The 27,452-nt window shown below is 43.3% G+C and overlaps 1 long non-coding RNA gene across 2 annotated transcripts; it reads right to left on the reverse strand.

Moving 5' to 3' along the window:
- Positions 1-538: 538 nt before the first annotated feature.
- LOC137332075 (uncharacterized) lies at positions 539-27,409 on the reverse strand. Of its 2 annotated transcripts, XR_010965567.1 has the most exons (5): positions 27,191-27,409; positions 13,826-13,934; positions 9,228-9,293; positions 8,812-9,041; positions 539-820 (listed from the first exon to the last, which is right to left on the reverse strand). It is a non-coding gene; the product is annotated as an uncharacterized lncRNA (long non-coding RNA). The 2 variants fall into 2 exon arrangements; XR_010965566.1 differs by lacking the exon at positions 539-820 and having other exon boundaries at positions 8,636-9,041.
- Between the last annotated feature and the right edge of the window lie 43 nt (positions 27,410-27,452).

Genomic DNA, 27,452 nt, shown 5'->3' on the forward strand with positions numbered 1-27,452 from the left:
ACCTCACACTTTCCCATGTTGAATTCCACCTGCCACAGTTTTGTCCATTCATTTAATCTATCAACATCCCTTTGCAACTTTCTGCTCCAATCTACATTATTTACTGTGCCATCTAAATTAGTGTCGTCAGCAAGCATAGATATACAGCTCTCTATTCCTTCATCCAAGTCATTTATAAATATAGTGAAAAGCTGCGGCCCCAGTCCAGATCCCTGGGAGACACCACTAGTCACATCCTGACAATTTGAGTACATACCCATTATCCCTACACAGTCTCCTACCTCCTAACTAATTCCCTATCCAAGTCCAATAGATTGCCTCCAATTCCATGCACTTTTAGATTTTGCTCTAATATCTTCATAAATTTTTTTTTAAAATCTGTACTAGGTTCATCTGCTAAGGTTTTACTTCTATTGCAATAATAGACATAAAATGAAAAAGCCTTTGTTCAGGAAAAGTAAATAAAGGGTTATTTGAACTATAAAGGAGCTGCTTTCTCCAATCAGGAAGGTAAACATTGCTGACTTTGCTACTTTATTTTGAAATTTAGTTGCGGGAACTACAAAGTTGAATCTCTGTTATCTTCAGAGCGGTCTTGATCTATTGTTACATAGTTGCGAGGTGGTTTAATTGCCAGGAAAGGATCGGATCTGGTAATACGATGAAAATTCTCAGTTAAATAAATTGCGCCAAGTGTCCCATCACCAGACCATGGTTCTTCAGGATTCTCGCTTGCTTGTTCAAATGATGGAACCAAACTGGGGACATTCCTGCGGGTATATTTTGATACCGTCTCAGTGAGGCAGTTCTCTTGGGAAGCCTATGATTAATAAGGACCACAAACATAATGGAAGTTAAATTGAAAACAACAAAAAGGAGATTGACTATTCATATTAACACTGTAACAATTACTTCTGCCATTTCTTTCCCTTTCTAACTATCTGCTCCAGTTAGTTACTTAACTATGAATGTCCAAAATGCGAGAAAGTGGACCTACAGTCTCCTTGCTCCATAAATTGATCAATGGTAATCCCACATGACAGCCATGCTTGGTGTCAAATAATGCTGTTACAGATTCTGGTCTGTGTATCTTTGGGTGTTGCAATCCATACTACAGCACAGACCATAGAAGTGGACTCGGGTGAGTATCTCTCACATCATAGATCAGCTAACTCAGCACAAACTGAGGAATCAACCTGGGAACTCCCTGGTTGGTGTGGCTGCGATACTCATAGGAACAGGAGTAGGCCCCTCGGCCCTGTTCCATCATTCAATTAGACCGGGGCTGATATGTACCTTGGTTCCATATCCCTCAATCACCTTACTTAACAAAAATCTATCAATCTCAGTTTTTAAATTTTCAATTGACCTAACAACAGCTTTTTGGTGGAGAAAGTTCCAGATTTCCACTACTCTTTGTGTGAAGAAGTGTTTCCTGACATAATCCCTGAATAGCCTAGCTCTAATTTTAAGGTTATGCCCCCTTGTTCTGGACTCCCCCATCAGAGGAAATAGTTTATCTCTATCTACCCCATCAAATCATCAAGGCGGAGTTAGTTTAGGTACAAACCAAACATATTCCCATAAGGAGGAAAGATAAGGCATCCAAAGCTAGAGCTCCCTGGATAACAATGGAAATAGAAGTTAAAATAAAACAGAAAAAAGGTTTGTGACTAATGTCAGGTACAGGATATAGTAGAAAACCAAGCCGAATACAGAGTTTGCAGGGGTAAACTGAAAAAGGATATAAGAAGGGCAAAGAGAGAATATGAGAAAAGATTAATGGGTAATATAAAAGGGGACTCAAAAATCTTTTGTAAACATATAAAAGTCATGATGAACCTTTCTAAAACACTGGTTCGGCCAATACTGGCGTATTGTGTCCAGTTCTGAGCACGGTACTTTAGGAAAGACGTGAAGGCCTAAGAGAGAGCAGAAGAGATTTACGAGAATGATACCAGGGATGAGGGACTTTAGTTATGTGGATAGAGTGAAGAAGCTGGGGTTTTTCTCCTTGGAACAGAGAAGGTTGAGAGGAGATTTGATAGAGGTATTCAAAATCATGAAGGCTCTAGACAGAGTAGATAGAGAGAAACTGTGCCCATTGGCAGAAGGGCCAAGAACCAGAGGACATAGATTTAAAGGTGATTGGCAAAAGAATCAAAGGTGATATGAGGAAAATCTTTTTTTTAAACACAGCGAGTGGTTAGGATCTGGAATGCACTGCCTGAGGGGGTGGTGGAGGCAGATTCAATCATGGCTTTCAAAAGGGAACTGGATAAGTACTTGAAAGGAAAAAAATTGCAGGCCATGGGAATAGGGCAGGGGAGTGGGACCAGCTGGATTGAACTTGCATTGAGCCAGCATGGACTCAATGGGCCAAATGGTCTCCTTCCGTGCTGCAACCTTTCTATGATTCTATGAAAAGTACAAGGTTAGTTAAAGGAATGGTGGGGCCGATTAGAGACAAAAAAGGAAATCTTCTTGTGGAGGTAGAGGGTATGACTGAGGTACTGAATGAGTACTTTGCATCTGTCTTCACAAAAAAGGATGAAATTAGTGTTGCAGTAGAGGAGGAGGAAGTAGAGATATCGGGTAGGATAAACATAAATAGAAAGAAGGTGCTAAATAGGTTGGCATCACTCAAAGTTAACAAGTCACCCAGTCCAGATGGGATGCAACCTAGGATGCTAGGGGAAGCAAGGGTGGAGATAAGAGAAGCTCTGACCACAATCTTTCAATCCTCCTTGGATATAGGAGTGGTACCAGAGGACTGGAGGCTTGCAAATGGTACATCCCTGCTCAAAAAAGGGGAGAGGGGTAAACCTGGTAACTACAGGCCTGTCAGTCTAACATCAGTGATGGGAAGACTAGTAGAGGCATTGTCAAGGACAAAATTAATTCTCATTTGGAGATTCATGGGTTAATAAGGGACAGTCGGCATGGATTTGTTAAAGGCAAATTGTGTCTGACTAACCTGATTGAGTTCTTTGATGAAGTAACAGAGAGGGTTGATGAAGGTAGTGCAGTAGATGTTGTATATATGGACTTTCAAAAGGCATTTTTTAAAGTACCACATAACAGACTTATTCGGAAAATAAAAGCACATGGGATTAAAGGGATGGTGGTAACTTGGGTACGTAATTGGCTAAGGGATAGGAGGTAGAGGGTAGTGGTGAATGGATGTTTTTCTGACTAGAGAGAAGTATACAGTGGGGTCCCTTAAGGAGTACAATTTTGAAGTTTGTGGATGATACAAAACTTGACAACGTAGTAACTAGTGAGGAGGATAGTAGCAGCCATCAGGAGGACATAGACAGACTGATGTGGGCAGACACATGGCAGATGCAATTTAATGCGGATAAATGTGAAGTGATGCACTTTGGGAGGAACATGGAGAGGCTGTATAATCTAAATGGTACTATTTTGAGGGGGGGTGCAAGAGCAGAGAGACCTGGGGTGCATATTCACAAATCTTTGAAGGTGGCTGGAGTATTGTGTACAATTCTGGGCACCACACTTTAGGAAGGATGTCAAGGCCTTGGAGAGGGTACCGAGGAGGTTTACCAGGATGATACCAGGGATGAGGGACTTCAGTTATGTGCAGAGATTGGAGAAACTGGGATTGTTCTCCTTAGATCAGAGAAGGTTAAGGGGAGACCTAATAGAGATATTCACAATTATGAGGGGTTTTGATAGAACAAATAAGGAGAAACTGTTTCCTCTGGCAAGTGGGTCAGTAACCAGAGGTCATAGAATCATAGAATCATAGAAGTTACAACATGGAAACAGGCCCTTCGGCCCAACATGTCCATGTCGCCCAGTTTATACCACTAAGCTAGTCCCAATTGCCTGCACTTGGCCCATATCCCTCTATACCCATCTTACCCATGTAACTGTCCAAATGCTTTTTAAAAGACAAAATTGTACCCGCCTCTACTACTGCCTCTGGCAGCTCGTTCCAGACACTCACCACCCTTTGAGTGAAAACATTGCCCCTCTGGACCCTTTTGTATCTCTCCCCTCTCACCTTAAATCTATGCCCCCTCGTTATAGACTCCCTTACATTTGGGAAAAGATTTTGACTATCTACCTTATCTATGCCCCTCATTATTTTATAGACTTCTATAAGATCACCCCTAAACCTCCTACTCTCCAGGGAAAAAAGTCCCAGTCTATCTAACCTCTCCCTATATGTCAAACCATCAAGTCCCGGTAGCATCCTAGTAAATCTTTTCTGTACTCTTTCTAGTTTAATAATATCCTTTCTATAATAGGGTGACCAGAACTGTACACAGTATTCCAAGTGTGGCTTCACCAATGTCCTGTACAACTTCAACAAGACATCCCAACTCCTGTATTCAATGTTCTGACCAATGAAACCAAGCATGCCGAATGCCTTCTTCACCACCCTATCCACCTGTGACTCCACTTTCAAGGAGCTATGAACCTGTACTCCTAGATCTCTTTGTTCTATAACTCTCCCCAACGCCCTACCATTAACGGAGTAGGTCCTGGCCCGATTTGATCTACCAAAATGCATCACCTCACATTTATCTAAATTAAACTCCATCTGCCATTCATCGGCCCACTGGCCCAATTTATCAAGGTCCCGTTGCAATCCTAGATAACCTTCTTCACTGTCCACAATGCCACCAATCTTGGTGTCATCTGCAAACTTACTAACCATGCTTCCTAAATTCTCATCCAAATCATTAATATAAATAACAAATAACAGCGGACTCAGCACCGATCCCTGAGGCACACCGCTGGACACAGGCCTCCAGTTTGAAAAACAACCCTCTACAACCACCCTCTGTCTTCTGTCGTCAAGCCAATTTTGTATCCAATTGGCTACCTCACCTTGGATCCCATGAGATTTGACCTTATGTAACAACCTACCATGCGGTACCTTGTCAAAGGCTTTGCTAAAGTCCATGTAGACCACGTCTACTGCACAGCCCTCATCTATCTTCTTGGTTACCCCTTCAAAAAACTCAATCAAATTCGTGAGACATGATTTTCCTCTCACAAAACCATGCTGACTGTTCCTAATCAGTCCCTGCCTCTCCAAATGCCTGTAGATCCGGTCTCTCAGAATACCCTCTAACAACTTACACACTACAGATGTCAGGGAAAAGGGCGGCAGGGAAAAGCCTGTAGTTCCCAGGCTTTTCCCTGCCGCCCTTCTTAAACAAAGGCACAACATTTGCTACCCTCCAATCTTCAGGCACCTCACCTGTAGCTGTCGATGATTCAAATATCTCTGCTAGGGGACCCGCAATTTCCTCCCTAACCTCCCATAACGTGCTGGGATACATTTCATCAGGTCCCGGAGATTTATCTACCTTGATGCGCATTAAGACTTCCAGCACCTCCCTCTCTGTAATATGTACACTCCTCAAGACATCTCTATTTATTTCCCCAAGTTCCCTAACATCCATGCCTTTCTCAACCGTAAATACCGATGTGAAATATTCATTCAGGATCTCACCCATCTCGTGGTTCCGCACATAGATGACCTTGTTGATCCTTCAGAGGCCCTACTCTCTCCCTAGTTACTCTTTTGCCCTTTATGTATTTGTAGAAGCTCTTTGGATTCTCCTTTGCCTTATCTGCCAAAGCAATCTCATGTCCCCTTTTTGCCCTCCTGATTTCTCTCTTAACTCTACTCCGGCAATCTCTATACTCTTCAAGGGATCCACTTGATCCCAGCTGCCTATGAATGTCATATGCCTCCTTCTTCTTTTTGAATAGGGCCTCAATCTCCCGAGTCATCCAAGGTTCCCTACTTCTACCAGCCTTGCCCTTCACTTTGTAAGGAATGTGCTTACCCTGAACCCTGGTTAACACACTTTTGAAAGCCTCCCACTTACCAGACGTCCCTTTGCCTGCCAACAGACTCTCCCAATCAACTTCTGAAAGTTCCTGTCTAATACCATCAAAATTGGCCTTTCCCCAATTTAGAATTTTAACTTTTGGGCCAGACCTATCCTTCTCCATAGCTATCTTAAAACTAATGGAATTATGATCACTGGTCCCAAAGTGATCCCTCACTAACACTTCTGTCACCTGCCCTTCCTTATTTCCCAAGAGAAGGTCAAGTTTTGCCCCCTCTCTAGTCGGGCCATCCACATACTGAATGAGAAATTCCTCCTGAATACACTCAACAAATTTCTCCCCATCCAAGCCCCTAATGCTATGGCTGTCCCAGTCAATGTTGGGAAAGTTAAAGTCCCCTACTATTACCACCCTATTTTTCTTGCAGCTGTCTGTAATCTCCTTACATATTTGCTCCTCAATTTCCCGTTGACTATTTGGGGGTCTGTAGTACAATCCTATCAAAGTGATAGGATTGTTCTTATTTTTCAGTTCTACCCATATAGACTCAGTGGGCGAACCCTCGGATATATCCCCTCTCACTACTGCCGTGATGTTCTCCCTAATCAAGAACGCAGCTCCCCCTCCTCTCTTACCTCCTGCTCTATCTTTCCTATAGCATCTGTACCCTGGAACATTGAGCTGCCAGTCCTGCCCTTCCCTTAGCCATGTTTCAGTAATAGCTATAACATCCCAGTCCCATGTACCCATCCATGCCCTGAGTTCATCTGCCTTGCCCATCAGACTTCTTGCATTGAAATAAATGCAATTTAATCTGGACTTCCCTTGGTCTTTGCCCTGCTTTCTCAGACCATCTGTCCGGTCATGTTCTGTACACTCTCCCTTACTGCCTTTTGTTTCTGTAACCACTTTACTTCCCACTGACTTCCTGCATCGGTTCCCATCCCCCTGCCACATTAGTTTAAACCCTCCCCAACAGCACTGGCAAACACTCCCCCTAGGACATTGGTTCCAGTCCTGCCCAGATGCAGACCGTCCAATTTGTACTGGTCCCACCTCCCCCAGAACCGGTTCCAATGGCCCAGGAATTTGAATCCCTCCCTCTTGCACCATTTCTCAAGCCACGTATTCATCCTAGCTATCCTGTCATTCCTACTCTGACTAGCCCGTGGCACTGGTAGCAATCCTGAGATTACTACCTTTGAGGTCCTACTCTTTAGTTTAACTCCTAACTCTCTAAATTCAGCTTGTAGGACCTCATCCTATTTTTTACCTATATCGTTGGTGCCTATATGCACCACGACAACTGGCTGTTCACCCTCCCCCTCCAGAATGTCCTGCAGCCGCTCCGAGACATCCCTGACCCTTGCACCAGGGAGGCAACATACCATCCTGGAGTCTCGGTTGCGTCCGCAGAAACGCCTGTCTATTCCCCTTACAATCGAGTCCCCTATCACTATAGCTCTGCCACTCTTTTTCCTGCCCTCCTGTGCAGCAGAGCCAGCCACGGTGCCATGAACCTGGCCACTGCCACCTTCCCCTGGTGAGCCATCTCCCCCAACAGTATCCAAAACGGTATACCTGTTTTGGAGGGAGATGACCGCAGGGGACCCCTGCACTGCCTTCCTACTCTTCCTCTGTCTGTTGGTCACCCATTCACTATCTCCCTCAGTAATTTTTATCTGTGGTGTGACCAACTCACTGAACGTGCTATCCACGACTTTCTCAGCATCGCGGATGCTCCAAAGTGAGTCCATCCGCAGCTCCAGAGCCGTCAAGCGGTCAAACAGTAGCTGCAGCTGGACACACTTCCCGCAGGTGAAGGAACCAGGGACACAGGAAGGATCCCTGAATTCCCACATCCCACAAGAGGAACATGACACGGCTCTGGGATCTCCTGCCATGACTTAGATTTAAAATAATTGGCAAAAGAACTAGAGAGGATATGAGGAGAAATTCTTTCACACAGTGGGTTGTTAAGATCTGGAATGCACTACCTGAAAGGGTGGAGGAAGCAGATTCCTTAGGACCTTTCAAAAGGACATGTACTTGAAGAGGACTAATTTGCAGGGTAATGGGGAAAAAGCTGGGGTGTAGGACTAAATTGGACTGTTCTAAATTGGACTGTTGCATAAGCATGACTGGCCGAATGGCCACCTACTGTGCTGTAAGATTCTATGATTCTATGACCTCATACTTCCCCACACTGAACTCCATTTGCCACAGTTTTACCCACTCACTTAATCTATCAATGTCCCTTTGTGACTTTCTGCTCCCATCTACACGACTTACTGTGCCACTTAACTTAGTAAACTGCCTTACTCACTGCCTTAATCTATTGATGCCATTGACAGAGTGTGCTGTGAGATTTTCTGTTTATTTAAATCCTTTGTGAGAGATTTTTCAACTAAGTGTGCATGGTGGCATTTATGATGTGTGGATGGATGCACAATTTGCCAGGGTATAGGCTTATACTTGCAATCCCTCAATGAGCTATGGGTTTACCTGAGGCCTTCTTGGTGAGGATGACAAGAGAATTGACATTCTTCCCCTGAAGCAGGGAGGGATGGTTAAAAATCAGAGGATTGGTCACCAGTCCATTCTCACAGATCTCCTGAACCAATTGATTATTGTGGATAAAGTCGAGATTTGAGAACAGGGAGCATCTATCTGCCCTCTTTGCTTGGGGAATGGGATGGAAACCAAAAATGGAAAGAATATAACTTAATATTTTTAAGTACTGCAGGCAGGAAAAAATACAATGAGATTCTAACTTTAGCTTTAACATCCATTTATTACTGGTGTCCAGCATACTGCAAACTTCTGTTTTAAAAAATTATGCCTTAAGCTATTGAACATTTTATATATCTTCTCCTGATTAGAAGGGAAAGGGAAATTTCACTCTCTGTTCTCCCATACTCTTAGTAAACCCCTTACACACAGATCCCTCCCTTCTCTTATATTCCTAACCTAGTTTTGAGTTCGTCGAGTCTTAATACTGCAGGCTTTCTGGTGAGAGTTGAGATGATTCCTGAGTTGACTCGTGAGCTGATTCCTGAGCTTGGCTTTGGAGAACTTGATTTACAGAACACTGACGATCTTGACTTTTCACTAGACTCTGGAGATCTGGAACTTCTTTTGGACGCTGGCGATCTGGAACTTTCACCGGGCCCAGATTTTCTCTAGAACGAAAGGAATTCCTGAACAAAGAGAAGATATGGCAATGTTCTCCCAGATCAAGAGGTTATACTACAAATTGTTTCTTCACACAGACACACAAGTGACAACAAACCAAAAAAAACTTTTAGACAGTCATAATATATATTTTTTTACTTATAATTATTGTATATTTTGATCGTTAGTTCTAGCACAGAAGAATAACTTACTTCCTTCTTACAACTTCCTTTCATGCTTTTAACTACCATCTTTCCTACTTCAGCTTGGTCGGTCTCCTCCATAGACACACAAAACAGGTAATTAGAACAACTTCAGAAATGGAAAAATTCTTAACTTTGTTAATTATCACAAAAAAATGATGCCATTTGAATGAAACTCATACCTTTGACTTCAAAATTGCTATAGAGCACCACATGAAGCAATGCCATCAAAATAGCACATGGGATTTGCTGCACAAATGAATGTCGTCAGTGGAAGCAGGATGATATTTGAGTATTAATGCCTACTTGTATGTCAAACTCACTACATGGGTCGTGTGTTCCATTCAAAAACCGAATTTAATCATTGCTATGGAGATTCTGATGTTAAAATGTCCACTGGTAATTGTTACTCTTTACCTGTTTCATCTCCCTGGGACATTAGTAGGTACCACTCTGATAGGATCTCCAATGTTAATCTGATCACTGACCTGTAACGCTACCTGTAACAAAATGACTAAAAATGCTTCAACATGCAATTACAGCTTTCCCACCACTGGTGGTGCTGTGGTTAGGGTTGCCAACTCTGGTTTGACATATTCCTGGCAGTCTGGTCACGCGGCATCCAGCCACAGTTTGCAAATGTTATTGTATTATTGCCCTACAGTTTTTAATGCAACTGTGACAAGTAGATGATGCATTCAGTTTGTAAATTGAATCTTTGTTTATGATTTCAAAACTCAGACATTGATTACATATGAAATACTTTGGGTCTAGCACCTGAGATAATCAGATTGTCTTTCAAAATCAGACAGTGTTGTCAGGCTGTGCAATTTCAATGCAATGCTTAATTTATTTCCTGATATTTAGAGCAGGATTAACATTCTTGGCCATTTCTTTAATAGTTAAGTGACCATCACACCACTTGAGAAGTGCAAAGTGAGGGTGAGCAACCCTAGCTGCTGTATGAGTCACCCAGGTCCAGCCACCATTTTGTGTGCCTCCCACTTGTTCAGCCTCTACAAACCACACAAGTCAACTGTCATAATCTCCTGGAGCTCTCCTCTATTGCCCACACAACGGACAAGCTGGTAAGGAACATGAATTGTCAGAATCCAGACTTTGCTGCTGCTATTACAAATTTTTTTTAAAATACTGTCCCAAAAAATGTTTCTGCCTCTGCCCCTACTTCCAGCTCTGTCTCAGACCCCGCTGTTGCCCACTGCTCAGCCTCCAGCCGCATGATTCTGCCTTTAAAAACACTGATCTGGCTGCAACTCTGCCTCGTAAATTTTTTAAAATAATGCTATTCCAGTCCCAGCTCATTCTTGAGCCCCACTGTTTTTCACCACAACAACTTTGGCCCTGACTTTGAACTTTTAAAAAAAAAATTGTTCTGCATTGGCTTCAACTCAGGCCTAACTCTACCCTGCTGTTTTTCATTAGGTGGACCTCCGTCCAACCTGATTCTGCCACTAAAGCCTTCTATCTAAAAAAAAAACGAATGGCGTTGCCTTAGCCTCCGACCTTTATCCCGCTTGACCGCCACCAAGAAAAAATGCAGCCCAGCTTCTGGGCCCCAACTCCAAAAGTATTAGAAAGAAACAATGGCTTTGCTTGGCCTCTGGCCTTGCACTGGTCCAACTCTGTCTTGTGGATAGAAAAAGAAAGAATTTGCATTTATGTAGCATAAGAACATAAGAACATAAGAAATTGGAGCAGGAGTAGGCCAATCGGCCCCTCGAGCCTGCTCCGCCATTCAATAAGATCATGGCTGATCTGATCCCAACCACAAATCTAAAGAACACAAGAAGTCGGAGCAGGACCCGGCCACATAGCCCCTGGGCCCTCTCCGCCACCCACAGGGCATTGACCGATCCGAACTCAGCTTCATGTCCAATTTCCTGCCCGCTCCCCATAACCCCTAATTCCCTTTACTTCTAGGAAACTGTCTATTTCTGTTTCATGACCTTAGGACAGCCAAAACAGGAATGAAATAAATGACCAGTTCATCTGTTTATTAGCTTGGTAGACATGATGAAACCTTACTAAAAGATCCATTTCCCATTTCAATGTTCTTTGCTTCATTGTTGTCAGCTTTGGCTCAGAGGGTAGCACTCGCGCCTCTGAGTCAGAAGGTAATGGGTTCAAGCCCCACTCCAGAGACTTGAGCACATAATCTAGGCTGACACTCCAGTGCATTACTGAGGGAGTGCTGCACTGTCGAAGGTGCCATCTTTCTGATGAGACGTTAAACCGAGGTCCTGTCTGCCCTCTCAGGTGAGCGTAAAAGATCCCACGGCACTATTTAAAGAAAAGCAGGGGTTTCTCAGGACAGCATCCTAGGCCCAACTTTCTTCAGCTGCTTCATCGATGACCTTACCTCCATCATAAGGCCAGAAGTGGGGCTGTTTGCTGACGATTGTACGGTGTTCAGAAAATGAAGCAGTCCGTGCCCATATGCGGCAAGACCTGGACAACAAGCAGGCTTGGGCTGATAAATGGCAAGTAACATTCAGACCACCCAAGTGTCAGGCAACGACCATCTGCAACAAGAGAGAGCATAACCACTTCCCCTTGACATTACCATTGCTGAGTCCCCCACCATCAACATCCTGAAGTCATCACTGACCAGAAACTGAACTGGACCAGCCACATAAACGCCATGGCTACTATAGCTGGTCAGAGGCTGGATATTCTGCGGCAAGTGTCTCATCTCCTGACTCCCCAAAGCCTCTCTACCACCCACAAGACATATTAGGAGTGGGATAGAATACTCTCCGTTTGCCTGCAACAACAATCAAGAAGCCCGACACTCTCTGGGACAAAGCAGTCCACTTAAGTGGCACCTGATCCACTAGCTTAAACATCTACTCCCTCCACTATCGGTGCACCGTGGCTGCAGTGTGTACTATCCACAGGATGCACTGCAGCAATTCACAAGGCTTCTTTGGCATCGCCTCCCAAAGTCGTGACCTCTACCATCTAGAAGGACAAGGGCAGCAGGTACATGGGGATACCATCACCTCCACAAGTTCCCTGCCAATTCACACACCATTCTGACTTGGACATATATCGCCGTTCCTTCATTGTCGCTGGGTCAAAATCCTGGAACTCCCTACATAGCAGCACTGTGGAAGCACCTTCACCACCCAGACTGCAGCAGTTTAAGAAGAAGGCCTACCACCACCTTCTCAAGGGAAACTAGGGATGGGCAATAAATGCTGGCCTTGCCAGTGACATCCACATCCCAAGGATGAATATAAAAAAAACAATGTTGTAGCACAACCAAGTGGCTTGCTAGGCTACTTCACAGGGCAGTTTAGAGTCAACCATGTTGGTGCGGGACTCGAGTCACACATAGAACAGACCAGGTAACAACGGCAGGTTTCCTTCCCTTCAGGGTCACTTACTGATACTGGCTTTTGACTTCTAGATTTTTTAAAAACTGATTCAAATTCTTAAATGCCATTGTGGGTTTTGAACTCATGTTCTCTGGATTACTAGTCCAGTAACATAAAGAAAGAAAGACTTGCATTTATATAAAGCCTTTCATGATCTGAGGACATCCCAAAGTGCTTTACAGCCAATGAAGTACTTTGAAGTATAGTCACCGTTGTAATGTAGGAAACGTGACAGCCAATTTGCGCACAGCAAGCTCCTATAAACAGCGATGTGATAATGACCAGATAATCTGTTTTTAGTGATAAATATTGCCCACGACACTGGGGAGAAGTTCCCTGTTCTTCTTCGAAATAGTGCCAAGGGATATTTTACGTCCACCTGAGAGGGCAGACAAGACCTCAGTTAACGTCTCTTCCGAAGGATGGCACCTCTGACAGTGCAGCACTCCCTCAGTACGACACTGGCATATCAGCCTAGATTTTGTGCTCAAGTCTCTGGAGTGAGACTAGAACCCACAACCTTCTGACTCAGAGGTGAGAGTTTTACCACTGAACTACAGCACAACCACTGAGACCACAGCAACATTGGTCAGCTATCAAAGCACAGTAAAAGCCTTCTATATGTACTCAGGAAGTTTGCTTTGAGTATTTGATTCAAATTCTAATTGTTCACTTCAGTATGTCTCCTTTTGCAACTGCCATCTACTTTTTGTTTGAAGTTGCATAATGTGATTTTTTTCCCATTTTTTTCAAACATAACTGCATCTATTAATATATTCTCATACATAAAGCAGAACTTAATTATCTAATGGGAATAATCATCTATATCAGTTGTATATATTTGGGATTTTACTATACAAGAGATTGTTTTAGCATTGAGCTTTGCCTTATAACAAAGCAAATCTGGCATTGTAAAATCCCAATGTATGTCTTGGCATTCATTATTACTTAATCCATCTGTGAAATATCTTAACATCATCTACAATCTTGAATTTTGTTGAACTGTTACCATATCTTGTTTATCTATGCAGGGTTGACAACATAATGAAATTATGCAGTTTATCTTTATCTCCTGTAGTCTACATCATCAATCTCTATTCTTCTTAGGTTAACATATGTGCAACTATAACTGTCAATAGTACTCAGATTTATCCATACGTTTCTTGTCTCTACTATTATAAGGTTTAGATAAAAAGCTATCCTTACTTTTTCAAGAAGTTCCATGGCTGCAATCTTCCTGTCAAGAACTCGCTGTTTCCTTACAGCCTCCATGTGGTATGCTGCCATGCTCAGATACCTAATGGCTCAAGTAGATCTGGTCATAGAATCATAGAAGGTTACAGTGCAGAAGGAGGCTATATGGCCCATCGAGTCCGCGCTGGCTTTATGCATGGGCAATCCAGCCAGTCCCATTGCCCTGCCCTATCCTCGTAGCTCTGCATATTTTTTCATTTCAGGCACTTATCCAGTTCCCCTTTGAAGGCTATGATTGAATCTGCCTCCATCACTCCCTCGGGCAATGCATTCCACTCGCTAACCACTCGCTGTGTAAAAAAGTTTTTCCTCATGTCACCTTTGGTTCTATCGCCAATCACCTTAAATCTATGCCCTCTGGTTCTTAACCCTTTCGCAATGGGAACAATTTCTCTCCATCTACTCTGCCTAGACCCTTTATGATTTTTGAATACCTCTATCAAATCTCCTCTCAACCTTCTCTGTTGCAAGGAGAACAATCCCAGCTTCTCCAGTCTAGCCACGTAATTCAAGTCCCTCATCCTTGGAATCATTCTAGTGAATCTCCTCTGCATCCTCTCTAAGGCCTTCACATCTTTCCTAAAGTGCAGTGCCTAGAACTGGGCTCATCACTCCAGTTGTGGCCGAACCAGTGTTTTATAAAGGTTCATCATAACTTCCTTGCATTTGTACTCTATGCCTCTATTTATAAAGTCCAGGACCCCATATGCTTTTTCAACCGCTTTCTCAACCTGCCCTGCCATCTTCAACGATTTGTGCACATATAACCCCAGATATTTCTTTCCTCTACCCCTTTTAGAATTGAGCCCTCGAGTATATATTGCCTCTCCTCATTTTTCCTACCAAAATGCATCACATCGCAATTTTCCGCGTTAAATTTCATCTGCCACGTGTCCGCTCATGCCACCAGAGTGTCTGTGTCCTCTTGAAGTATATCACCATCCTCCTCACTGTTCACCACCCTTCCAAGTTTTGTGTCATCTGCAAATTTTGAAACTGTGTCCTGTACTCCCAAGTCCAAGTCATTAATATATATCAAGAAAAGCAGCGGCCCCCAGGGAACACCTCTGCACACCTTCCTCCAGTCCGAAAAACAACTCTTCACCACTACTCTCTGTTTCCGGTCATTTAGCTAATTCTGTATCCATGTTGCTATTGCCCCCTTTATTCCATGGGCCGCAATCTTAATAGCAAGCCTACCATGTGGCACTTTATCAAACGCTTTTTGAAAATCCATATATACATCAACTGCATTGCCCTCATCTACCCTCTTTGTTATCTCATCAAAAAACTTTATCAAGTTGGTTAATCACGATTTGCATTTAACAAATCCATGCTGGCTTTCCCTAATCAATCCACACTCATCATGAGCAAAGATGATCGGAATCTTTAACTTTACACTGTTAATCATTAACTGATTGCTCCCGTTATTACTATGATAACTGTAACCAAAGCTCTTATGTTACCTTTGCTTATTTTCTGACTTATGTTAGATCTTAGCAACTTCTCAGCTTAAACAGCTCTACAGCGTTTGTTTATTAATTCATGGGCAGTAGAGGATTATCATCGCTGGATGCTTATATCAGATCATAGAATCATTCAGCATAGAAGGAGGCCATTTGGCCCATCGTGACTGTGCCGGTTCTTTGAAAGAGCTATCCAATTACTCCCACTCCTCTGCTACTTCCGCATAGCCCTACAATTTTTTCGCCTTCAAGATTTGTGTACGTAAACCCCGAAGTCTCTCTGTTCCTGCATCCCATCTAAAATTGTACCAATGATGCTTCATTGTTTGCAGCCACAGATGTTCCAGTGCCCATAACCCTTTAATCCTATGTTGTACTACAGTCACGGTGAGAAAAACTGTGCAGTTTTCAATGACTTGGATAACTTATTTTTTCTTATAAAGTAACAAAAGGAAGATAATGTTAATATGAAACAACCAGGTAGGCTCTCCTCAATGCCTTCTGATTGTGTTGTTATTCATTGGAGAGGTGCATTTTAAACTCTCATGTTCCCATTAGTTTGCTTTTATTGATAAGGTGAAGAGTCAAGACTGCCAATGCCAGACATCACCAAGGTTGAAAAGAATATGAAAAAGGATGGCGTAATTCATGTGAAGAGCACACCACAGAGTGAGGTAATGGAGTGGGATCTGAGTTACCTGTACGTCTAAAATGTGAATTTGGCTAGAATGAGAATTAGGAGCAAAGGGAGAAGCAGTAGCAGAGTAGTATAACTAAAATTATAAATAAATAGAGTATAAATTTAAAACTTGACTACCGTTTATAGTAACAATGGCAGCACACGGAGGGACAGCGATATGCGGTTCCTGCAGGACGTGGGAACTTCGAGTAGCAGATGTTGACTTGGCCAAACACATCTGTGGGATTGTCTCCAACTGAAATTATATGCGCTCAAAGATCTCTGTACTTGAGGCAGAGTAGGAGATAATCCAACACATCAGGGAGGGACAGAGATCTTTGGAGCAAGAGTTTCAGAGGGTAGTCACCCCACTAAAGGATAGAGAGCTGGCAGGGTAGAGGAGGGAGGGATGACTATACACGGACGAGGGAAAGTGATGAGCCGAAAACAGAAACACCCAGAGCAAATTATTCTCTAACAAATTTGAAGTACTGACTTTCTGTGGGGAGGATAAGGACCCTGGGCCAGTCATCAAATTGATTATGATGGCACCAAAAAAATGTGAGATGGATTAGTGTGGGGGCGAGGGGAGGGAGTGGAGGGAGGGAAAGAGAAATTAGCAATTCAGCTTGGAATATAGTAATAATAGGAGACGCGATAGTTAGATGGGCAGACACTATCTTTTGCAGTCAAGACCGAGAGTCCTAGATGCTTTGTTGCCTCCCAGGTTCTAAAGGGATGTTTCGGAAAGACTGGAAAAGATTATGGAAGGGAAGATGGAGCAGCCAATCTTTGTGGTCTACGTGGGAGACAACAATATAACTAAGGAAAGGCCTTATGTCCTGCAAAATGGGTCTAGGAGATTAGGAAGCTGATTCAAGGGTGGCAATCTCCAGATTACTCCCCAAGCCATGTGCTAGAACAGGGAAGGATAGTAAAATTAGGGAGCTCAACGTGTGGCTAATGGGGTGATGTCAGGAAAATGGTTTCTGTTTTACACGGCATTGGCACCAGTTCTGCGGAAGAGGGGGGCTTTTCTGTAAAGCTGGGCTGCATCTGAACAGGAAAGGAGCTAATGTACTAGCAAAATGGATAAACAGCGGAGTGCAGAGTCATTTCAACTCGGAAGGAAGGGGGCATACAAGTAAAAAGAATTTAACATACAAGTAAAAAGAATTTAGCAAAATGGATGGCATGCAGAAGGAATAAAGGCAGTACAGGAAGAAAATCAAACAAAAGTCTGAGATAAAAGGAACAAGTTGGTAGCTTGGGCAAAAAAAATCAAGGGGAAACAGAGCAGCATTAAATGTGATCAAATAAAAGATAAAGCGCATGTATTGCAAAGCTCAGAGTGCGGGAAATGAACCGGGGGAATTAGAAGCAATTATTTCATAGGCAGATAAAAATTTCATACCACTAAAAGAAATTCAGCTGCAAACTGGGCAGGAATGGAAAATAAACATATCAGGTTGTAATATTTCTGGGAGAGACAGAATAGGTATAAAAGCAGGACTCGGAGCAATATTGGTGATCATAGAATCATAGAATCATAGAAGTTTACAACATGGAAACAGGCCCTTCGGCCCAACATGTCCATGTCGCCCAGTTTATACCACTAAGCTAGTCCCAATTGCCTGCACTTGGCCCATATCCCTCTATACCCATCTTACCCATGTAACTGTCCAAATGCTTTTTAAAAGACAAAATTGTACCCGCCTCCACTGCTGCCTCTGGCAGCTCGTTCCAGACACTCACCACCCTTTGAGTGAAAAAATTGCCCCTCTGGACCCTTTTGTATCTCTCCCCTCTCACCTTAAATCTATGCCCCCTCGTTATAGACTCCCCTACCTTTGGGAAAAGATTTTGACTATCTACCTTATCTATGCCCCTCATTATTTTATAGACTTCTATAAGATCACCCCTAAACCTCCTACTCTCCAGGGAAAAAAGTCTCAGTCTATCCAACCTCTCCCTATAAGTCAAACCATCAAGTCCCAGTAGCATCCTAGTAAATCTTTTCTGCACTCTTTCTAGTTTAATAATATCCTTTCTATAATAGGGTGACCAGAACTGTACACAGTATTCCAAGTGTGGCCTTACTAATGTCTTGTACAACTTCAATAAGACATCCCAACTCCTGTATTCAATGTTCTGACCAATGAAACCAAGCATGCTGAATGCCTTCTTCACCACCCTATCCACCTGTGACTCCACTTTCAAGGAGCTATGAACCTGTACTCCTAGATCTGTTTGTTCTATAATTCTCTCCAACGCCCTACCATTAACGGAGTAGGTCCTGGCCCGATTCAATCTACCAAAATGCATCACCTCACATTTATCTAAATTAAACTCCATCTGCCATTCGTCGGCCCACTGGCCCAATTTATCAAGGTCCCGTTGCAATCCTAGATAACCTTCTTCACTGTCCACAATGCCACCAATCTTGGTGTCATCTGCAAACTTACTAACCATGCCTCCTAAATTCTCATCCAAATCATTAATATAAATAACAAATAACAGCGGACCCAGCACCGATCCCTGAGGCACACTGCTGGTCACAGGCCTCCAGTTTGAAACACAACCCTCTACAACCACCCTCTGTCTTCTGTCGTCAAGCCAATTTTGTATCCAATTGGCTACCTCACCTTGGATCCCGTGAGATTTAACCTTATGTAACAACCTACCATGCGGCACCTTGTCAAAGGCTTTGCTGAAGTCCATGTAGACCACGTCTACTGCACAGCCCTCATCTATCTTCTTGGTTACCCCTTCAAAAAACTCAATCAAATTCGTGAGACATGATTTTCCTCTCACAAAACCATGCTGACTGTTCCTAATCAGTCCCTGCCTCTCCAAATGCTTGTAGATCCTGTCTCTCAGAATACCCTCTAAGAACTTACTCACTACAGATGTCAGGCTCACCGGTCTGTAGTTCCCAGGCTTTTCCCTGCCGCCCTTCTTAAACAAAGGCACAACATTTGCTACCCTCCAATCTTCAGGCACCTCACCTGTAGCTGTCGATGATTCAAATATCTCTGCTAGGGGACCTGCAATTTCCTCGCTAACCTCCCATAACGTCCTGGGATACATTTCATCAGGTCCCGGAGATTTATCTACCTTGATGCGCATTAAGAAAATGTGAGGTTATGCACTTTGGCAGGAAAAATCAGAGAGCAAGTTATTTTCTTAATGGCGAGAGACTGGAAAGTACTGCAGTACAAAGGGATCTGGGGGTCCTAGTGCAAGAAAATCAAAAAGTTGGTATGCAGGTGCAGCAGGTGATCAAGAAAGCCAACGGAATGTTGGCTTTTATTGCTAGGGGGATAGAATATAAAAACAAGGAGGTATTGCTGCAGTTATATAAGGTATTGGTGAGACCGCACCTGGAATACTGCATACAGTTTTGGTCTCCATACTTAAGAAAAGACATACTTGCTCTCGAGGCAGTACAAAGAAGGTTCACTCGGTTAATCCCGGGGATGAGGGGGCGGACATATGAGGAGAGGTTGAGTAGATTGGGACTCTACTCATTGGAGTTCAGAAGAATGAGAGGCGATCTTATTGAAACATATAAGATTGTGAAGGGTCTTGATCGGGTGGATGCAGTAAGGATGTTCCCAAAGATGGGTGAAACTAGAACTAGGGGGCATAATCTTAGAATAAGGGGCTGCTCTTTCAAAACTGAGATGAGGAGAAACTTCTTCACTCAGAGGGTGGTAGGTCTGTGGAATTTGCTGCCCCAGGAAGCTGTGGAAGCTACATCATTAGATAAATTTAAAACAGAAATAGACAGTTTCCTAGAAGTAAAGGGAATTAGGGGTTATGGGGAGCGGGCAGGAAATTGGACATGAAGCTGAGTTCGGATCGGTCAATGCCCTGTGGGTGGCGGAGAGGGCCCAGGGGCTATGTGGCCGGGTCCTGCTCCGACTTCTTGTGTTCTTTAGATTTGTGGTTGGGATCAGATCAGCCATGATCTTATTGAATGGCGGAGCAGGCTCGAGGGGCCGATTGGCCTACTCCTGCTCCAATTTCTTATGTTCTTATGTTCTTAAGACTTCCAGCACCTCCCTCTCTGTAATATGTACACTCCTCAAGACATCACTATTTATTTCCCCATGTTCCCTAACATCCGTGCCTTTCTCAACCGTAAATACCGATGTGAAATATTCATTTAGGATCTCACCCATCTCTTGTGGTTCCGCACATAGATGACCTTGTTGATCCTTCAGAGGCCCTACTCTCTCCCTAGTTACTCTTTTGCCCTTTATGTATTTGTAGAAGCTCTTTGGATTCTCCTTTGCCTTATCTGCCAAAGCAATCTCATGTCTCCTTTTTGCCCTCCTGATTTCTCTCTTAACTCTACTCCGGCAATCTCTATACTCTTCAAGGGATCCACTTGATCCCAGCTGCCTATGAATGTTATATGCCTCCTTCTTCTTTTTGAATAGGGCCTCAATCTCCCGAGTCATCCAAGGTTCCCTACTTCTACCAGCCTTGCCCTTCACTTTGTAAGGAATGTGCTTACCCTGAACCCTGGTTAACACACTTTTGAAAGCCTCCCACTTACCAGACGTCCCTTTGCCTGCCAACAGACTCTCCCAATCAACTTCTGAAAGTTCCTGTCTAATACCATCAAAATTGGCCTTTCCCCAATTTAGAATTTTAACTTTTGGGCCAGACCTATCCTTCTCCATAGCTATCTTAAAACTAATGGAATTATGATCACTGGTCCCAAAGTGATCCCTCACTAACACTTCTGTCACCTGCCCTTCCTTATTTCCCAAGAGAAGGTCAAGTTTTGCCCCCTCTCTAGTCGGGCCATCCACATACTGAATGAGAAATTCCTCCTGAATACACTCAACAAATTTCTCCCCATCCAAGCCCCTAATGCTATGGCTGTCCCAGTCAATGTTGGGAAAGTTAAAGTCCCCTACTATTACCACCCTATTTTTCTTGCAGCTGTCTGTAATCTCCTTACATATTTGCTCCTCAATTTCCCGTTGACTATTTGGGGGTCTGTAGTACAATCCTATCAAAGTGATCTCTCCCTTCTTATTTTTCAGTTCTACCCATATAGACTCAGTGGGCGAACCCTCGGATATATCCCCTCTCACTACTGCCGTGATGTTCTCCCTAATCAAGAACGCAGCTCCCCCTCCTCTCTTACCTCCTGCTCTATCTTTCCTATAGCATCTGTACCCTGGAACATTGAGCTGCCAGTCCTGCCCCTCCCTTAGCCATGTTTCAGTAATAGCTATAACATCCCAGTCCCATGTACCCATCCATGCCCTGAGTTCATCTGCCTTGCCCATCAGACTTCTTGCATTGAAATGGAGGGAATGTATGCTATAGAAAGGATTGGTGTACGTACAAAAGTTCAGACAGAGTCAATATGGTTAGAGGTCAAAGATAAAAAGGGATTATTACATTAGTCAGATTGTACTACAAACCCTCTTTTTTTTAAAACTTGTTTTTGGGATGTGGATGATACTGGCAAGACAGTATTTGTTACCCATCTTCAGTTGCCCTGAGGACATTACGAGTTCGGCATATAGTGTGGGAGTGGAATCACCTGTAGGCCAGACCAGGTAGAGGTGACATGTCCATCAGGGAAGGGAACATCAGTGAATCAGTTGGGGTTTTATGACAATCTGATAGCATGCATGGTCATTTTCTGGCACTATCCCACAAATTATCAGCTTTTTTGAGTTCAGTTTCACAACTTACCATAGTGGCAGTTGAACTCATGACCTTCAGGTTGCTAGTCCAGACCAATACATATTAGGCAACCGTACCCACTATTTCCTAATTGTGCAAGGGAGTTGAGTAGGAATAACAAAATTATTGTTCTAGGAGTTTTTGATTATCCACTTGTTGATTGGGATCAGAATTCCTAAAGTGTGTGCAGGGCTCCTTCCTCAAGCATTGCTAGATCTAGTTGTGAGTAACGAAATAGATCAGGCAGGTGAGTTAAATGTGGGTGAATAGCTTGGGAATAGTGACCATAATATGATAAGGTTTAAGGTCCAAATAGAAAGGAAAAAAGTTAGCATATAAAAAAATGTACCCAGCTTAGAATGGTGCAGATTTTAGAAAGATGAGGAGTAAACTAACTTAGATGAGGTAGAAAGAGAAATTGGCCAGGCAGGACTGCAGATCAACAATGGGATGTTTTTAAAAAGGAGATTGCAAAGTTGCAAAATAAATATATGCCATTAAATAAAGAGACTATTCAAGTTTCAGGATGCCATGGATAAACAGAGATTAGAAACAAACATCCCCATCCTCAATGATGGCGGAGTCCAGCACGTGAGTGCAAAAGACAAGGCTGAAGCATTTGCAACCATCTTCAGCCAGAAGTGCCGAGTGGATGATCCATCTTGGCCTCCTCCCGATATCCCCACCATCACAGAAGCCAGTCTTCAGCCAATTCGATTCACTCCACGTGATATCAAGAAACGGCTGAGTGCACTAGATACAGCAAAGGCTATGGGCCCCGACAACATCCCGGCTGTAGTGCTGAAGACTTGTGCTCCAGAACTAGCTGCGCCTCTAGCCAAGCTGTTCCAGTACAGCTACAACACTGGCATCTACCCGACAATGTGGAAAATTGCCCAGGTATGTCCTGTCCACAAAAAGCAGGACAAATCCAATCCAGCCAATTACCGCCCCATCAGTCTACTCTCAATCATCAGCAAAGTGATGGAAGGTGTCGTCGACAGTGCTATCAAGCAGCACTTACTCACCAATAACCTGCTCACCGATGCTCAGTTTGAGTTCCACCAGGACCACTCGGCTCCAGACCTCATTACAGCCTTGTTCCAAACATGGACAAAAGAGCTGAATTCCAGAGGTGAGGTGAGAGTGACTGCCCTTGACATCAAGGCAGCATTTGACCGAGTCTGGCAGCAAGGAGCCCTAGTAAAATTGAAGTCAATGGGAATCAGGAGGAAAACTCTCCAGTGGCTGGAGTCATACCTAGCACAAGATGGTAGTGGTTGTTGGAGGCCAATCATCTCAACCCCAGGGCATTGCTGCAGGAGTTCCTCAGGGCAGTGTCCTAGGCCCAACCATCTTCAGCTGCTTCATCAATGACCTTCCCTCCATCATAAGGTCAGAAATGGGGATGTTCGCTGATGATTGCAAAGTGTTCAGTTCCATTCGCAACCCCTCAAATAATGAAGCAGTCCGAGCCCGCATGCAGCAAGACCTGGACAACATCCAGGCTTGGACTCATAAGTGGCAAGTAACATTCGTGCCAGACAAGTGCCAGGCAATGACCATCTCCAACAAGAGAGAGTCTAACCACCTCCCCTTGACATTCAACAGCATTACCATCGCCGAATCCCCCACCATCAACATCCTGGGGGTCACCATTGACCAGAAACTTAATTGGACCAGCCATATAAATACTGTGGCTACGACAGCAGGTCAGAGGCTGGGTGTTCCTCCTGACTCCCCAAAGTCTTTCCACCATCTACAAGGCACAAGTCAGGAGTGTGATGGAATACTCTCCACTTGCCTGGATGAGTGCAGCTCCAATAACACTCAAGAAGCTCGACACCATCCAGGACAAAGCAGTCCGCTTGATTGTCACCCCATCCACCACCCTAAACATTCACTCCCGTCACCATCGACGCACAGTGGCTGCAGTGTGTACCATCCACAGGATGCACTGCAGCAACTCGCCAAGGCTTCTTCGACAGCACCTCCCAAACTCGTGACCTCTACCACCTAGAAGGACAAGGGCACATGGGAACAACACCATCTGCACGTTTCCCTCCAAGTCACACACCATCCCGGCTTGGAAATATATCGCCGTTCCTTCATCGTCACTGGGACAAAATCCTGGAACTTCCTTCCTAACAGCACTGTGGGAGAACTGTCACCACACGGACTGCAGCGGTTCAAGAAGGCGGCTCCCCACCACCTTCTCAAGGGCAATTAGGGATCGGCAATAAATGCCGGCCTCGCCAGCGACGCCCACATCCCATGAATGAATTTTTTAAAATTAAAGAAGAGGGCATATGTGGCCTGTAGGAATGATAAAAAATAAGAGCGAATACAAGAAAATAACGAAAGAGGATAAGGGAGAGTTAAGGAAAGCAAAGAGAGAATATGGGGGAATCTCAAAAAATATTAAAAACAGTAAAGTATTCTTCAAGTATATCAATAGAAAGAGAATTGTTAAATGTTAGGTGGGATCCCTGACAGAAGAAAATAATGAAAAAATAATAAATGGAAATTGGCAGGATACTTAGCAAGTGCTTTGCATCAGTGTTTACTAAAGAGAAGAAAATTGGGGAGGAAGTAAATCCTGAATTGGTTGAAAGTGAGATGAGGGATACAATAATAAATAAAAAGAAAGTATTGCAGAAGTTAGTTAAACTAAAGGAGGTCAAAGTGCTTGGACCTGATGGGTTACATCCACGGATCCTGAGGGAAATTCGGGAAGACACAGCGGAGACCCTAGAAATTGTATACTAGAGTTCTACTAAGTGTGGATGTGTGCCAGAAGATTGGAGAATGGCCACCTTAATACCCATTTTCAAAGAGGGAGATGGAGCTAACCTGGGTAATTACAGGCTAGTTAGTTTAATATCTGAGGTAGGGAACATTTTGGAATCATTAATTAAAGATGAAATTACTAAATATCTTGATGGAGAAAATAAATAGAAGCAGCCAATATGGATTTCAGAAAAGAAGATTGTGCCTGTCAAATCTGATTTGAGTTCTTTGAGGAGGTAACAGATATGGTGGATGTGGGGCAATGCAGTGGATGTGATGTATATGGACTATCAGAAAGCCTTTGACAAGATACGACACACGCGACTAATGGAAAAGATTAAAGAGTATGGAATCAGTGGGAGGGTAGCAAATTGTATTAAAACTGGGCAGAAGGGATAAAACAGAGTGTTGGAGTTAAGGGCAGTTTCTCAGATTGGTTGGCCCACAGGGTTCTGTTCTTGGATTGCTTCTGGTCACTGTGTATATCAATGATTTGGATATAGAGCTAGAAGAAGTAGTAATAGGGCTAGAAGAAGAGGTATCTAACTTTGAAGACAATACTAATATAGGGAGCACAGTAAATACTTTCATTCCATGATCCTTTTTGATTACTTTTTGTACCTGTGCACTAGCATTTAGTGTTATGTCTACATGGACACCTAAATCCCTTTGCTCCTCCACAGCTCTTAGTCTCTTATCATTAAGAAAATATTCTGATTTCTTTATCACGGATCTGAAATCGATAACCTTACAGTTACTCCCATTGAACTCCATCTGCCATATTTTCTCCCCACTCACTTAGTCTGTCTATGTCCCTTCGTAACTTCCTGCTCCCATCTACATAACTTACTGTGCCTCCTAATTTAGCGTCATCTGCAAACTTCCATGTAAGGAATGTTTGGTAGCTTTTGCTTTAGGATAGGGAAAATTAGGCAGCACAAAAGAGACAACTTTTATCACTTCTCACAGTTCCACTCCTTTTGCATAGAATGTAACTTCTGGTTCATCTACTCCAGATAAGGAAGAGGGTGCTGTTGCACATACACCTTTTGCAGGAATAGATGAGGGGCATAAACAAAATAAGCCCATATTCTTCATCAGGCTGCCACAGTTCAATCACAGAAATGAAGTCAACAATTGCAAAATCATAGTATCGTAGTAGGTACAACACAGTAGGAGGCCATTCAGCCCATTGTGCTCTTTGAAAGAGCTATCTAATTAGTCCCATTCCCCTGCTCTTTTCCCATAGCTCTGTAAAAATTTTTCCCTTCAAGTATTTGTCCAATTCCCTTTTGAAAGTTAATATTGAAACTGCTTCCACCAATCTCTCAGGCAGTGCATTCCAGATCATTACAAATCGCTGTGTAAAAATTTTTTTCCCCGCATCGCCCCAGGCTCTTTTGCCAATCACCTTAAATCTGTGTCCTCTGGTTACCGACCCTTCTGCTACTGGAAACAGTTTCGCCTTATTTACTCTGTCAAAATCGTTCATGATTTTGAACACCTTCATCAAATCTCCCCTTAACCTGCTCCATTTTAAGGAGAACAACACCAGCTTCTCCAGTCTCTCCACATAACTGAAGTCCCTCATCCCTGGTACCATTCTAGTAAATTTCTTCTGCACCCTCTCTAAGGCCTTGACATCCTTCCTAAAGCGTGGTGCCCAGAATTAAACACAATATTCCAGCTGAGGCCTAACCAGTGTTTTATAAAGGTTTAGCATAACCTCCTTGCTTTTGTACTCTATGCCTCTATTAATAAAGCCCAGGATCTCATTTGCTTTTTTAACAGCATTCTCAACTTGTCCTGCCACCCTCAAAAATTTGTGTATATCAAAATGTTAATATTATTTATTTCCTTTGAACACACACTGCCACCTGATGACCAGGAAAGCTAGCACACATTGGATGGGACTCAGAGAGATCCAAATTCAAATCCTAATCTAAGGCCAGTCCACTAGTTTCACCGTAAAGTAGAGACCTGGAGTTCTCATTGAATGTAGATTGTATTAGGGGATCCACGAACTGATACCATCAGGGGTATTTGTAGGTGGGAAAGAGGGAGAAAGGAACGGAAAGGTGTATTCACAGATGGAAGGGGAGAACATGATCTAAGGAATGAGATCTTAAAGCAGTTATTGGTATTTTCCATGGCATAAATAGTATGGCTGGCAAAGCTTCCTTCTGTTGACTGATAAAATTAAAAACTGCAACCAAAACAGGGTCATCATTGAGTTACCCCAGAAGGATCAGCTTCTGATTGTATGGCGTGAAGCAATATTGCTACAGGACTCAATACACATTCTACTAAAGATGTCATTTTTGATATGGTTATCACAATTGGCATGGGTGACAACAACTAGCTTACATAGTGCAAAACATAGAATAGATAATGCTTGGCATAGGAATGGGCATAGATCACACATGAAACAGGCTCGAGGGCTGAATGGCCTACTCCTGCTCCTATCTGGATACACCTGGTATAACCAGCATGAGCAGAATAGAATGGACTGAACACTGGCAACTGGAGGAAGCACTGCCAAATGCCAATTTCCTTCAATACCAAAAATTAAAGCGATCATTAACTTTCAATGCACTGCACTGCCTAACAGGCAAAGGTAGCATGGTGTCTACATCAAGCAACACACTCACTTTTAACCATTACCTTTTTGAATGAATCTTTCTTTCTCCCAGGTGAAAGGAATGCAGTGGTAAATTACTTTGACTGAGGCACAGCAATGGAGTTGAGATTTTATGTTGTTCAACATTGAGAGGATATTTAAAATGATCCACCAGTGACGCTATGATTGCCTAATGACAGCATTTGTGACATAACCGATCATCCCAGCAGTGATCACCTGAGAAGTATAAAAGCATTGCAATCTTCTCTGGAGCTTTGACACCTGCTTTAAGAATATTTATAATAA

Source organism: Heptranchias perlo, chromosome 14, assembly GCF_035084215.1.
Source record: "Heptranchias perlo isolate sHepPer1 chromosome 14, sHepPer1.hap1, whole genome shotgun sequence".
NCBI lineage: Eukaryota > Metazoa > Chordata > Chondrichthyes > Hexanchiformes > Hexanchidae > Heptranchias > Heptranchias perlo.